The following is a 13,742-nucleotide window of genomic DNA, read 5'->3' as shown; positions in this document are numbered from 1 at the left end:
AGTCATGTTGTGAAAGAAAACACAGACCCCTCCCAATAAAAAACCTGAGAAAAATAAAGTAAGTAAAAAAATGTATACTTCAACCTATATTCAGTTCTTTGTCTGGGGATGAACAGCATTTTTCATTGTAAGTCCTTCTGAGTTATCTTGGATCATTGTATTGCTGATAATAGTTAAGACATTCACAGCTGATCATCTTACAATATTACAATATTGCTGTTACTTTGTAGGCAGTACATTTCACTTTGCATCAGCTCATGTAAGTCTTTTCAGGTTTTTCTGAGAGGATCCTGCTCATCACTTCTTTTCTTTTTTTTTTAGTAAGTGAGAACTTCTAATTTTATTAATTTATTTTGATTTATCAATAATCACTTCCATATGCTTTAAAAATTTTTCTCCCCCTTCCTTCCCACCACCCTCCCCAAGATGGCACACAATCTGATATAGGCTATACATTTACATTCCTATTAAACATATTTTCACGTTAGTGGTGTTGTAAGTAAAAATTAAAACCAATAGGAGAAACCATCAGAAAGAGGAAACAAAACTCAACAGAAGAGAACAAAAATAGCAAGTCAACTTTCATAGTTCTATCTTTGGATATGGTTAGCATTTTCCATCACGAAGCCTTTGGAGATGTCTTAGATCCTTGTATTTCTGGGAAGGGTTAAGTTTATCAGTATTAGTCATTGCACAACATGGATGTTATTGTGTACAATGGTCTCTTGGTTCTGCTCATTTTCACTCAGCATCAGACCATACAAGTCTTTCCAGGTTTTTCTGAAGTCAGCCTGTTCATCATTTCTTATAGCACAATAGTATTCCATTACATTCATATACCACAACTTGCTCAGCCATTCCCCAATTGATGGGTATCCTCTCAATTCCCAATTCTTTGCCACCACAAAAAGAGCTGCTATGAATATTTTTGTACATGTGGGTCCTTTTCCCATTTGTTTGATCTCTTTGGGATATAGCCCTAAAAGTGCTATTGTTGGGTCAAAGGGTATGCACATTTTTGTAGCCCTTTGGGCATAGCTCCAAATTGCTCTCTAAAATGGTTGAATCATTTCACAACTCCACCAACAATGCATTAGTGTTCCAATTTTCCCACATCTTCTCCAGCATTTATCATTTTCCTGTTTTGTCATGTTGGCCAATCTGATAGGTGTGACGTGGTACCTCAGAGTTGTTTTGATTTGCATTTCTCTAATCAATAATGATTTAGAGCATTTTTTCATATGACTATAGATGGCTTTAATTTCTTCATCTGAGAACTGTCTGTTCATATCCTTTGACCATTTATCAATTGGGAATGGCTTGTTCTTATAAATTTGTCTTAATTCTCTATATATTTTAGAAATGAGGCCTTTATCAGAGAGACTGGTTGTAAAAATTCTTTCCCAATTTTCTACCTTCCTTCTAATCTTAGTTGCATTGGCTTTGTTTGTGCAAAAACTTTTCAATTTAATGTAATCAAAATTATCCATTTTGCTTTTCATAATGTTCTCTATCTCCTGTTTGGTCATGAATTCTTCTGTTCTCCATAGATCTGATAGGTAAACTATTCCTTGTTCTCCCAGTTTACTTATGTATCAGCCTTTATATCTAAGTCATGAACCCATTTTGACTTTATTTTGGTATATGGTGTGAGATTTGGGTCTATGCCTAGTTTCTGCCATACTCTTTTCCAGTTTTCCCAGCAGTTTTTTTCAAAGAGTGGGTTCTTATCCAGAAGCTGGGGTCTTTGGGTTTATCAAATAATAGATTACTATAGTCATTGACTACTGTGTCTTGCATATTTAACCTATTCCACTGATCCACTCCCTATTTCTTAGCCAGTACCAAGCAGTTTTGATGATTGCTGCTTTATAATACAATTTAAGATCTGGAATTGCTAGGCCACCTTCCCCTGCATTTCTTTTCATTAGTTCCTTTGATATTCTGGACCTTTTGTTTTCCAAATGAATCTTGTTATTATTTTTTCTAACTCTATAAAATAATTTTTGGTAGTTTGATTGGTATGGCACTGAATAAGTAAATTAGCTTAGGTAGGATTGTCATTTTTATTATATTAGCTCGGCCTACCCATGAGCAACTGATGTTTTTCCAATTATTTAGATCTGATTTTATTTGTGTGAAAAGTGTTTTGTAATTGTGTTCATAGAGTTCCTGGGTTTGTTTCGGGAGGTAGACTCCTAAATATTTTATAATGTCTACAGTAAGTTTAAATGGGATTTCTCTTTCTATCTCTTGCTGTTGGGCTTTGTTGGTAATATATAGAAATGCTGATGATTTATGTGGGTTTATTTTATAGCCTGCAACTTTGCTAAAGTTGTTTATTATTTCAAGTAGTTTTTTACTTGATTCTCTAGGATTCTCTAAGTATATCATCATGTCATCTGCAAAGAGTGATAGCTTTGTTTTTCTTTGCCTATTCTAATGCCTTCAATTTCTTTTTCTTCTCTTATTGCTAAAGCTAAGTTTCCAGTACAATATTGAATAACAGTGGTGATAATGGACATCCTTGTTTCACCCCATCTTATTGGAAATGCTTCTAGCTGTCCCCATTACATATAATGCTTGCTGAAGGTTTTAGATAGATGCTATTTATTATTTTAAGGAAGACTCCATTTATACCTATGCTTTCTAGTGTTTTTAATAGGAATGGGTGTTGTATTTTTCAAAAGCTTTTTCTGCATCTATTGAGATGATCATGTGGTTTCTGTTGGTTTTGTGTTGATATGCTCAATGATGCTGATAGTTTTCCTAATATTGAACCAACCCTGCATTCCTGGTATAAATCCTACCTGGTCATTAGTGTATTATTCTTGTGATAAGTTGCTGTAATCTATTTGCTAGTATTTTGTTTAAAATTTTTGCATCTATATTCATTAGAGAAATTGGTCTATAATTTTCTTTCTCTATTTTGACTCTTCCTGGTTTAGGTATCAACACCATATTTGTATCATAAAAAGAATTTGGTAAGACTCCTTCACCTATTTTCCCAAATAGTCTATATAGTATTGGAATTAATTGTTCTTTAAATGTTTGATAGAATTCGCATGTAAATCCATCTGGCCCTGGAGATTTTTTCCTAGGGAGTTCATCAATGGCTTGTTCAATTTCTTTTTCTGAGATGGGGTTATTTAAGTATTTTACTTCCTCTTCTGTTAATCTGGGCAATTTATATTTTTGTAAATATGTATCCATTTCACTAAGATTGTCAAATTTGTTGGCATATAGTTGGGCAAAATAATTCCTAATTATTGTTTTAATTTCCTCTTCCTTGGTGGTAGCTTCCCTTTTCATTCTTGATACTAGTAATTTGGTTTTCTTCTTTCTTTTTTTTAAATTAAATTAACCAAAGGTTTCTATTTTTTTGTTTTTTCATAAAACCAGCTCTTAGTTTTATTTATTAGTTCAATAGTTTTCTTAATTTCAATTTTATTAATTTTTCCTTTGGTTTTCAATATTTCTAATTTGTGTTTAGTTGAGGATTTTTAAGTTGTTCTTTTTCTAGTTTTTTTAGTTGTATGCCCAATTCATTAATCTCTCTTTTTCTATTTTATTTATGTAAGCATTTAGAGATATAAAACTTCCCCTAAGAACTGCTTTCGCTGCATCCCATAAGTTTTGGTATGTTGTCTCATTATTGTCATTCTCTTGAATGAAATTATTGATTGTTTCTATGATTTGTTGTTTGACCCAATCATTTTTTAGGATTAGATTATTTAGTTTCCAATTATTTTTTAGTCTATCTTTCCATGGCCCTTTATTACATATAATTTTTATTGCATCATGATCTGAAAAGGATGCATTTAATATTTCTGCCTTTCTGCATTGGATTGTGATTTTTCTGCATTGGATTTTTTTGCCCTAGTACATGGTCAATTTTTGTGTATGTGCCATGTACTGCTGAGAAAAAGTATATTCCTTTCTATCCCCATTCAGTTTTCTCCAGAGGTCTATCATACCTAACTTTTCTAATGTTCTATTCACCTCCTTAACTTCTTTCTTGTTTATTTTGTGGTTAGATTTATCTAGTGCAGAGAGGGGGAGGTTCAGGTCCCCCACTAGTATAGTTTTGCTGTCTATTTCTTCCTGTAACTCCCTGAACTTCTCCTCTAAGAATTTGGATGCTATACCATTTGGTGCATATATATTTAGTAATGATATTACTTCATTGTCTATGGTGCCTTTTAGCAGGATGTAGTTTCCTTCCTTATCTCTTTTGATTAGATCTATTTTTGCTTTTGCTTTGTCTGAGATCAGGATTGCTACCCCTGCTTTTTTTACTTCAGCTGAAGCATAATATATTCTGCTCCAGCCTTTTACCTTTACCCTGTATGTGTCACTCTTTTTCAAATGTGTTTCCTGTAAACAACATATTGTAGGATTATGGTTTTTAATCCATTCTGCAATCCATTTCTGTTTATGGGAGAGTTCATCCCATTCACATTCACAGTTATGATTACTATCTGTGTCTTTTTCTCCATCCTTTTTCCCCTGTTTATGCTTTTCTTTCTCCTTTTCCCCCCCCACTAGTGTTTTGCTTTTGACCACTGCCTCCTTCAGTCCCTCCTCCCTTCTATTAGCCCTTTCTCTTTTCTTCCCCTTTATCCTTTTTGCTTCTTCCCTCCTTTTATCCCTCCTCCCTTCTATTAGCCCTTTCTCTTTTCTTCCCCTTTATCCTTTTTGCTTCTTCCCTCCTTTTATCCCCCCTCCCTTTTCTTTTCCTTTTTCCCTCCTACTGCCTATAGGGCAAGTTAGATTTCTATACTTAACTGATTATGTTATTCCCTTCCTGCTGCTCATCATTTCTTACAGAACAAGAGTATTTCATCATAATCACATAGCACAATTTGTTCAGCCATTCCCCAATTGATGGGCATGCCCTCAATTTTCAATTCTTTGCCACCAGAAAAGAGCTGCTATAAATATTTTTGCACATATAGGTCCTTTTCCTTTTTTTAAAATCTCTTTTGGGATACAGACCTAGTAGTAATATTGCTAGCTTAAAAGGTATGTATACTTGATTTTATAGCCCTTTGGGCATAGTTCCAAATTGCCTTACAGAATGGTTAAAACAATTCACAACTCCACCAACAGTGCATTAGACTTTAGTCTCATTTTCCCCACATTCCCTCCAACATTTGTCATTTTCCTTTTCTGTACTATTAGTCAATTTAATAGGTATGAGGTAGTACCTCAGAATTGTTTTAATTTGCATTTCTCCGATCAATAGTGATTTAGAACATTTTTTTAAATATGGCTATAGATAGCTTTGATTACTTCATCTGAAAACTGTTCATATCTTTTGATCACTTATCAGTCAAGCAATGGATCTTATTCTTTACAGATTTGACTCAGTTATGTATATATTTGAGAAATGAGGTCTTTATCAGAGAAATGTGCTTCAAAATTTTTTTTTCACAGTTACTATTGCTAAATGTATTTCCCTCCATTCTTTTCCTCCACCTCCTATTTATTCTCCTCTCTCTTTCCTTTCACCCTGTCCATCCTCAAAAGTGTTTTGCTTCTGACTACTGCCTCCACCCATATGGCCTCTCTCCTATCACCCCCTCCCACTCTTCTCTTGTTCTCTTCCCTTTCTCCTTTCCTTTAGGGCAAGATAGATTTCTATACCCAATTGTTTATTTTATTTCCTCTTTGAACCAATTCTGATGACAGTAAGGTTCAGTCACTCCTCTTCCCTTCCTTCCCCTTTGCTGTAAAAGCTTTTTCTTGCCTCATTTATGTGAGATAATTTACTCCAATCTACCCCTCCCTTTCCCTTTCTCCAGGTACATTCCTCTTTCTCCCCCGTTAATTTTATTTTTTAGATATCATCCTTTAATATTCAACTCACATCTGTGTCCTTTGTCTATGTATACTCCTTTTAACTGCCCTAATAATGAGAAAGTTTTTATGAGTTACAAGTGTCATCTTCCCATGTAAGAATGTAAACAGTTTAACCTTATTAAGTCCCTTATGATTTCCCTTTCATTTTTACCTTTTTTTTAAATGCTACTCTTGAGTGTTGAATTTGAAAGTCAAATTTCCTATTCAGCTCTGGTCTTTTCATCAAGAATGCTTGAAAGTCCCCTGTTTCATACAATGTACATTTTTTCCTCTGAAGGATTATACTTGATTTTGCTGGATAGGTGATTCTTGGTTGTAATCCTAGCTCCTTTGCCCTCCAGAATATCATATTCTAACCTCCCCCCCCCCAATCCTTTAATGTGGAAGCTGCTAAATCTTGTATTATCCTGACTGAGGCTCCATGATAATTTTGTTTCTCTTTGGCTGCTTGAAATACTCTCTCCTTGACCTGAGAGCTCTGGAATTTGGCTATAATATTCCTGGGTTTCCATTTTGGGATCTCCTCAGGAGGGGATCAGTGGATTCTTTCCCTTTCTATTTTACCCTCTGGTTCAAAATATCAGGGCAGTTTTCCTTGACAATTTCTTGAAAGATGATGTCTATATTCTTTTGTTGATCAGGCCTTTCAGGTAGTCCAATAATTTTTAAATTCTCTCTCCTGGATGTATTTTCCAGTTCAGTTGTTTTTCCAAGGAGATATTTCACATTGTCTTCTGTTTTTCCATTCTCTTGGTTTCATTTTATGTTCCTCCGTTTCTCATAAAGTCACTAGCTTCCATTTGCTCAATCCTAATTTTTAAGGAATCATTTTCTTCAGTAAGCTTTTATACCTTTTTTCTTATTTGGCCAATTCTAGTTTTTAAAGAGTTGTTTTTCTTCAGTGGATTTTTGTGCCTCTTTTACCATTTGGCCTATTCTGTTTTTTAAAAATGTTATTTTCTTCAGTTTTTTTTTTGTTTCTTCTTTATTAAGGTGTGACTCTTTTTTTATTATTATTTTCTTGCATCACTCTCATTTCTCTTCCCCATATTTCTCCTACATCTCTTACTTGATTTTCAAACCCCTTTTTGAGCTCTTCCATGGCCTGAGACAAATTCATAATTTTCTTGGAGGCTTTGGATGTTGGAGCTTTGACTTTGTTGTCTTCTGAGCATGTGTTTTGATCTTCCTTGTCACCATAGTAACTTTCTTAGGTGAGAATTTTTTCTGTTTGCTCATTTTTCCGGTCCATGTCTTGACTTTTAATTCTTTGTTAAAGTTACGTTCTGCATCCAGGGCGGAGAATGTACTGTCCCAAACTTTAAGAATTTTGTGCAGCTGTTTTCAGAGATCCTCCTAGGGACGTGTAAGTTTTCAGTTCTTCCAAGGTGGCGTGATCTAAGGAGAGGTGTATTTACTCCTCTCCTGGCCTGTGCTCTGGCCTGTGAGTGACCACGAGCGCTCTTTTCTGCCCTGGAATGTGATGAGGATTACTGCTGCATCGTGGCCACCAGTTCTAGTGTGTTAGTGTTCCTCCTTGTCCGGGGATTGCCACCCAGGACTGCAACTCAGAGCAAAGAGATCCCTTTAGTCTCCTACTGACCAGTTGTTTAAGCCCCTTAACTTCTGTGTGCTGAGCTCTGGAAGCAGCTGCTGCCATTGCTAATGCAGGGCTTTCAAGGCCTGCTCCTGGTTTGCTGGGGCCGGGTCCATGCTGATGTGGCTTGTGCTGGACTGTATTCCACCCTCACCTCCATGCAATGGATGTTTCCTACTGACCTTCTAAATTGCTGTTAGCTGGAAAATTATTGTGGCCCATCCTTTTGCAGGTTCAGCAACTCCAGGAATTGCTTTATGACATTATTTAAAGGTATTTGGAGGGGTTTTGGGGAGAGCTCAGGTGAATCGCTGCCTTTTCTTGGCCATCTTGGCTCCATATCTAGAATTATCTTTTCTCTTGCCTGATTTGTAATTTTTTGAAGCTAAATTATAATTTTTTTTATTTTCCACTTTTTAAAATGCACTGCATTCTTCTTATAAATTGCACTCTTTGAATTTCTTATCCACCTGCTTCAAGGAAACCCATGCATGTAATATGCTTCCTTGAAGTTTAGCCCATAACAAATGGTTATTTAATCCAAATATCTCAGCTACAAATTGAGCTGCTTCCTCTGCTACAAGTATAGTTGAACAGACAAGACCACTAGAAAATAAAAATGAGGAACATACATGCTGAGCTCCCCTATCAGATATAAGGGGCAGAAAGTTGACTACTGGATATACAGTGTTACCAGACATCACTGATTCCAAACCATTGTTATCTGCCAGCTACTACCACAAGTGTAGTGGGAACACCGTCTTTTTCAGAATTTGCTTTAATCTGTAGACTTTCATCTGGCCCTTAAATGGGAAGATGCTACTCAAAGTTCACATGGAATTCCATAGTTTCCACAAACCTTAATTTTTTCATAATGACCAAGGTCAGAAGTTGTGCCAATCAATACCACAACTCTGCATAGATTTTCCACTTTTTGAGGCAATCTCACTCTCTCTGCAGCCCATTCAAAGTTTTCCTTCATCATCTGGAGGCCTTGAGGAGTCACTTCCTTAAAGTCCTGGTATGACTGCTTGTCTTTCTGTTGGGTTTTATCACCCAGATGGCCAGAGCTTCCAGGGATCATTATCAGTAACATCAGCAAGAACAATTTATTTTGTAGTTATGCCAACACCAAATTCAATCTTCATGTCAGGCATGTTTCTTAGGTAACCAGTATTTTTCCAGTATTTCAAAAATACCTTGTGTAGAATGATTCATGATACCCTTTAGTCTGACCTATGTTAAATCCAGCAAAACACCATTTTGCAGCAATAAGCTGTTCTTAGACCACTGTGGATCATTGTTGGCATCATTCTTGAAAAATAATTCCACTTTAGGTGGGTAGAACTTGTGTTCTTTGCCACCAGGATTTTTGAGAAAAGAACCAGTTGCAATTTTTCCATAAACCCATTCAATTGGAATAATTTCATATTGAGGTACAATAAAAGCTATCTCACCACATTTTTTTTTTTGTGAAAGTGGTTTTGATACCTGCTTACAGTGACAACTCAATAATATAGTTGGTAATTTTGAGAGTGCAGCTTTTCCTTCCGGGTGATTTTTTTCTTTTTCTTTTTTTTTTTTTAGGCAATGGGGTTAAGTGACTTGCCCAGGGTCACACAACTAGTAAGCATCATGTGTCTGAGGCTGGATTTGAACACAGGTCCTCCCGACTCCAAGGCTGGAGCTCTATCCATTGTGCCACCTAGCTGCCCCCCAGGTGATTTTTTTCTAGCTGCATTGCCTGCTATCATCTAGTTTTTAGACTACAAGAAGACTTTTACAGGACTATTCAACAACTCATAGACTTCTTTTGTTTTGCCCTTTTCTTACCAATCTTCAGTACTTCTGTGGCTGTCATTTCCCTGGCTGCAGTATGGCTAATGAGAGGACCACAGGAACCTGGGGAGGAGGAGAGAGAAGAGGTTAGGAATAGCAGGCTTGATATGTGCCATTTTAAAAGTTAAAATCCATAATAACATAGAGTCAATACAACCAAGATATACTCAAAATATAAATACAGTTTAAAAAGATTCTTCACAGTTTATTAAGACAAATAATTGGAAGGGTATTCTTTGCTAATTTTTTTTGGTGGGGACAATGATGACACTACCTCAGTTACAAGTTTAATGCCAATCAAATGAATAAGGGATCACTTTATAAAACTGAGCAAAATTCATTTGAAGGACAAAAAAGTAAATAATCACAAATGAAATGATGAAAAAAGGTAGGAATGTAGAAGGGATAGTGTTTTCAGAACTCAATCAATAATAAAAATCAATAATAAACAATATATTTTGGTATTGGTTGAAAACAGAGAAGTAAATCACAGGAATGGGATAGCTAGATGATAATCAGAAACAACTGAACAAGTAAACTAGTTATTTAATTTAGGCAACAGCATAAATTCCTTAGGGGAAAGCCTTCATTTTTCTTTTTATAAGGACTGCTGGAAAAAATGAAAAGTAGCTTGGCAAAAAATAGATTTAGAACAACTGATCTCTACCATACACTACAATAAATTCCAAGTGGATAAATAAAAAAGTCATATAATTTTTAAAAAAGCTAACTGGAGAATTTAGAGGAAGTTAGCTTTCAAAATTATGACTAGAAGGAGAATTCTGCATATTAAAAAGGATATACGTCTTAGAATCATAGACATAGACTTGGAAAAGACCTTAGTGGTCATCTTTTACAACTCTCTCATTTTACAGATGAAGACACTGATGCCCATAGTGACAAAGTGGCTTTTCCAAAGGTTACAAAGGAAGAGGTCACATTTGAAAACAGATTCTCAGAATTCAAACTAAACACTTATTTTCTGCTATATACTTCTATCTACTGAGACTATGCAGGATAAGAGATATAATTTTCATTATATGAAAACCTTTCTTTCTTTCTTTTTGGCTAGGCAATGGGGTTAAGTGACTTGCCCAGGGTCACACAGCTAGTAAGTGTTGTGTGTCTGAGGCCGGATTTGAACTCAGGTCCTCCTGAATCCAGGACCAGTGCTCTATCCACTGTGCCACCTAGCTGCCCCCTGAAAACCTTTCCAATGAATAAAATTAATGCAACTAAGATAATGAGGGAAATTATGAATTGGGGAAATCTTTGTATCAAATATCTCTTAAAAATCTGATATCAAAACAGTTCTAAAAAGTGTTGCAAACTGACCGCTCCAGATCACTGATGACAAGAAAAATGTAAATTAAGACATTTCTGAAGTTTTACTTCATAACTGCCAAATTGACAATGATGACAAAGGACAGAAATAGTCCATTTTGGAGGGTCATACTTCTAATAGAGCTATGGCTTGGTTCAACTCTTCTGGGAAATAATATGGAATTCTTCAACAAATGACTGAAATACTCATACCTTTAACGCAGAGATCCTACAAGCAGGCATATACATCTAGTAAATCAAGAACAGGGGGGTCCACAAATATCATCATATTCATAGCTTTAACTTTGTGGTAGAAAAGAACTGGAAATAGTGTCCAGTGACTGGAGAATTGTTATATAAATTATGGCATATAAATAGAATGAAACATTATTGTGCCATAAGAAATAACAAATATGAGTGCTATGGAAAAACCTGGGAAGACTGGTAAGATCTAATGCAGTTTTTTTCTTTGTTTTTAAGATTTGAATTGATTCACTCATTGTTAGCAAGCCTGGTGGCCTTCCCCTCCTAGGAGCTTACCAAATGGATGTCATAGATAGATAGATAGATAGATAGATAGATAGATAGATAGATAGATAGATAGATAGATAGATAGACAGATGGAGGGATATAGATATAGGTATATCCATATAGATGTGTGTGTGTATTTGGTAGACAGCAAATCAGCTTTACCCTTGCTGAAGCTTAGAACTCAGCCAACAGCGAGGACTAATGGTGCAGACCACTATTCTCAATTGCCTGTTTTCTTTCATTTTTAATACCTCCTCTTCAATTTCTTCTTATTGAATTTTCTTTCTTCTTTATTTGGTTTCCATTTCTCCCTAAACATTAGATCATATGCTCTGTCAATGGCTTTTATCTTTACTCTCTCTGCTTTCTCTGAAATGAAACCAAAACTTCAAGCCCATATCTTAGGGTCTCAAGGCCTAAAGGAAAGGGAAGAGATCCTGACACTTTCCTCTACAGCTTACTACATTGTGTCCCTGCTGTGAATTAATGAGTTCTTCATCTCTGGATACCTCTAGAAAGAGAGAAACAGTGCTTCAGTCAGATTTAAGGATGCAGGAAGTTCCAGTTGTTCAGGCAATAGAAAGAGACTGCTGTCACTTCTATGGTAAGACAAGACAAAATGTTTTTTTTTTCCCAGCCAGGTCCCAAGGGGATGCGTCCATATTAGGTAGTCTCAGCATACTCCAAATTCCTGTTACATAAGTAAAAATCCAAAAACTAGGGAAAGGGGTGACAAATAGGAGGAAAGGGCACTTGTGAGTGAAAGGAATGAAGTGTGTGAGAATAGGATTGCCTTAAAGTAGATTAAGCAAAAAAAACCAAGGAGGAAAAATACTGTCTTTGAAGAGGAAGTATAACAACAAGTTATCCAAATTCAAGAAAAGCAAAATTAAAGAAAAATGTAGGAAAATGTAAATCTAAATCTCATAACTTTAAATGTGAATGAATTATACAATCAAATAAAAGAAAATAAAGTGAAAAACTGGAAAACAAAACTCCACAGTCTGTTACTTACAAGAAACATACTTAGAAAGCAAATATGTATACATATATATATACATATATATATATATATATATATATACACATACACACACACACACACACACACACACACAAAACACACATACATACATATGCAGAATAAATTTGAGGACACTACATATACTTCAGGTGAATCCAAAAAAGAAGGAGTTGTGATTCTATCATCAGATAAAGTAAAAAGTGAAAATTTACAATATAAATAGAGATTAACAAGGAAATTACACTATATTGATTGGAAACACAGGGAGCAAACAGATATTAATTTTAAACTTATATACTCCAAATACCTTAGAGTCTAAATTTATAAAGGAAAAATTAATTGAATTACATGAAGGCATAGACAATAACACAATAATAATAGGAAAATTTTATGTCCCTCTATCAGTTTTTGACAAATCTAACATCCACAAAATCAAAAGGATTGAAAAAACTGCTGAATAAAACTAGAGTTAAAAGACTTACAGCATCTTCTAAATAGAATTACTAAAGAACATACGTATTTCTTAGAATGACCTGGAATTTTAACAAAAAACAATCATGAATTAGGGCATAGAGATATCACAAATAAATACAAGAAGACAGAAATAGTAAACACATCCCTTATAGAAAATAATATAAGAAAAAATGTAATATGTTCAAGGAGTATAAGCAAAAGACACAGACTCAAAGACATATGCAAAAATATAATCTTAAATTATAAGTGGGTCAAAGAATAAATCATCAACACAATTAATAATTATATAATTGAAAATGATAATGATGAAACAACATGCCAAAAATTTTGGGATGTAACTAAAGTAGTCCTCAGTGGGGAAAATTATGTACCAAAAAGCAGACATTACCAAACTGGAAAAGTAAGGATTAATGAACTAAATATGCATTTTTAAAAGTTAGAAAGCCAGCAGATGTAAAAAACAAAACAAAACAAAAGAAACACCAAAAGGAGGAGATGCTGAAAATTCAAGGAGAAATCAATAAATTTGAAATGAAAAGATTATAGAAAAGCTGATTCTTTGGAAAGATTAATACAACTGATAAACTTTTAGAAAAACTGATTAAAAAGAGGACAAAATCAAATTAACAAAATAACAAATGAACAAGGTGAAATCATAACAACACCACAAGAAATAAAAATAATGATCAGAAACTATTAGGCACAATTATGTTCTCAGAAAACAAAGAAGACAAAAGAAACAGAAGAATACCTTAAAAAAATAAAATACTGAGCTAAAAAGATCAGAGACCTTAAATAATCCAATCTCCAAAGAAATAGAACTAGCTAAATAACAAAGGAAAACAGACAACAAACAACAACAATAGCAACAAAAACCCAGAAAAAAAGCAGCTCCTGGCCCAGATGGATTCACAGGATAATTCTATCAAGCTTTTAAAGGACAATTATTTTTCAAAATGTGAGAAGGAAAGCATGTAACTATACTCTTTTTGGAGACAAATATAGTTCTATTACATAAACCAGAGAGAGATAAAGCAAAAAAGAGGTATTAACCAACACTATTAAGGAATATTAATTCAAAAGTTTAAA

The 13,742-nt window shown here is 34.7% G+C and overlaps 1 pseudogene across 1 annotated transcript in view; it reads right to left on the bottom strand.

The window, feature by feature from the left end:
* Positions 1-5,397: 5,397 nt before the first annotated feature.
* LOC110200873 (bifunctional phosphoribosylaminoimidazole carboxylase/phosphoribosylaminoimidazole succinocarboxamide synthetase-like) overlaps positions 5,398-13,742 on the bottom strand; it is a 193,131-nt pseudogene continuing 184,786 nt past the window's right edge. The window contains exons 3-4 of the transcript XR_013482839.1: positions 9,168-9,364; positions 5,398-9,027 (exon numbers count right to left, since the gene is read on the bottom strand). The product of XR_013482839.1 is annotated as a bifunctional phosphoribosylaminoimidazole carboxylase/phosphoribosylaminoimidazole succinocarboxamide synthetase-like (transcript). The remainder of the gene's footprint in view (positions 9,028-9,167; positions 9,365-13,742) is intronic.

This window comes from Phascolarctos cinereus, unplaced genomic scaffold, assembly GCF_003287225.1.
Source record: "Phascolarctos cinereus isolate Bilbo 61053 unplaced genomic scaffold, phaCin_HiC Scaffold_726;HRSCAF=1367, whole genome shotgun sequence".
Lineage (NCBI taxonomy): Eukaryota > Metazoa > Chordata > Mammalia > Diprotodontia > Phascolarctidae > Phascolarctos > Phascolarctos cinereus.
This window is presented reverse-complemented; position numbering and strand designations above follow the sequence as displayed.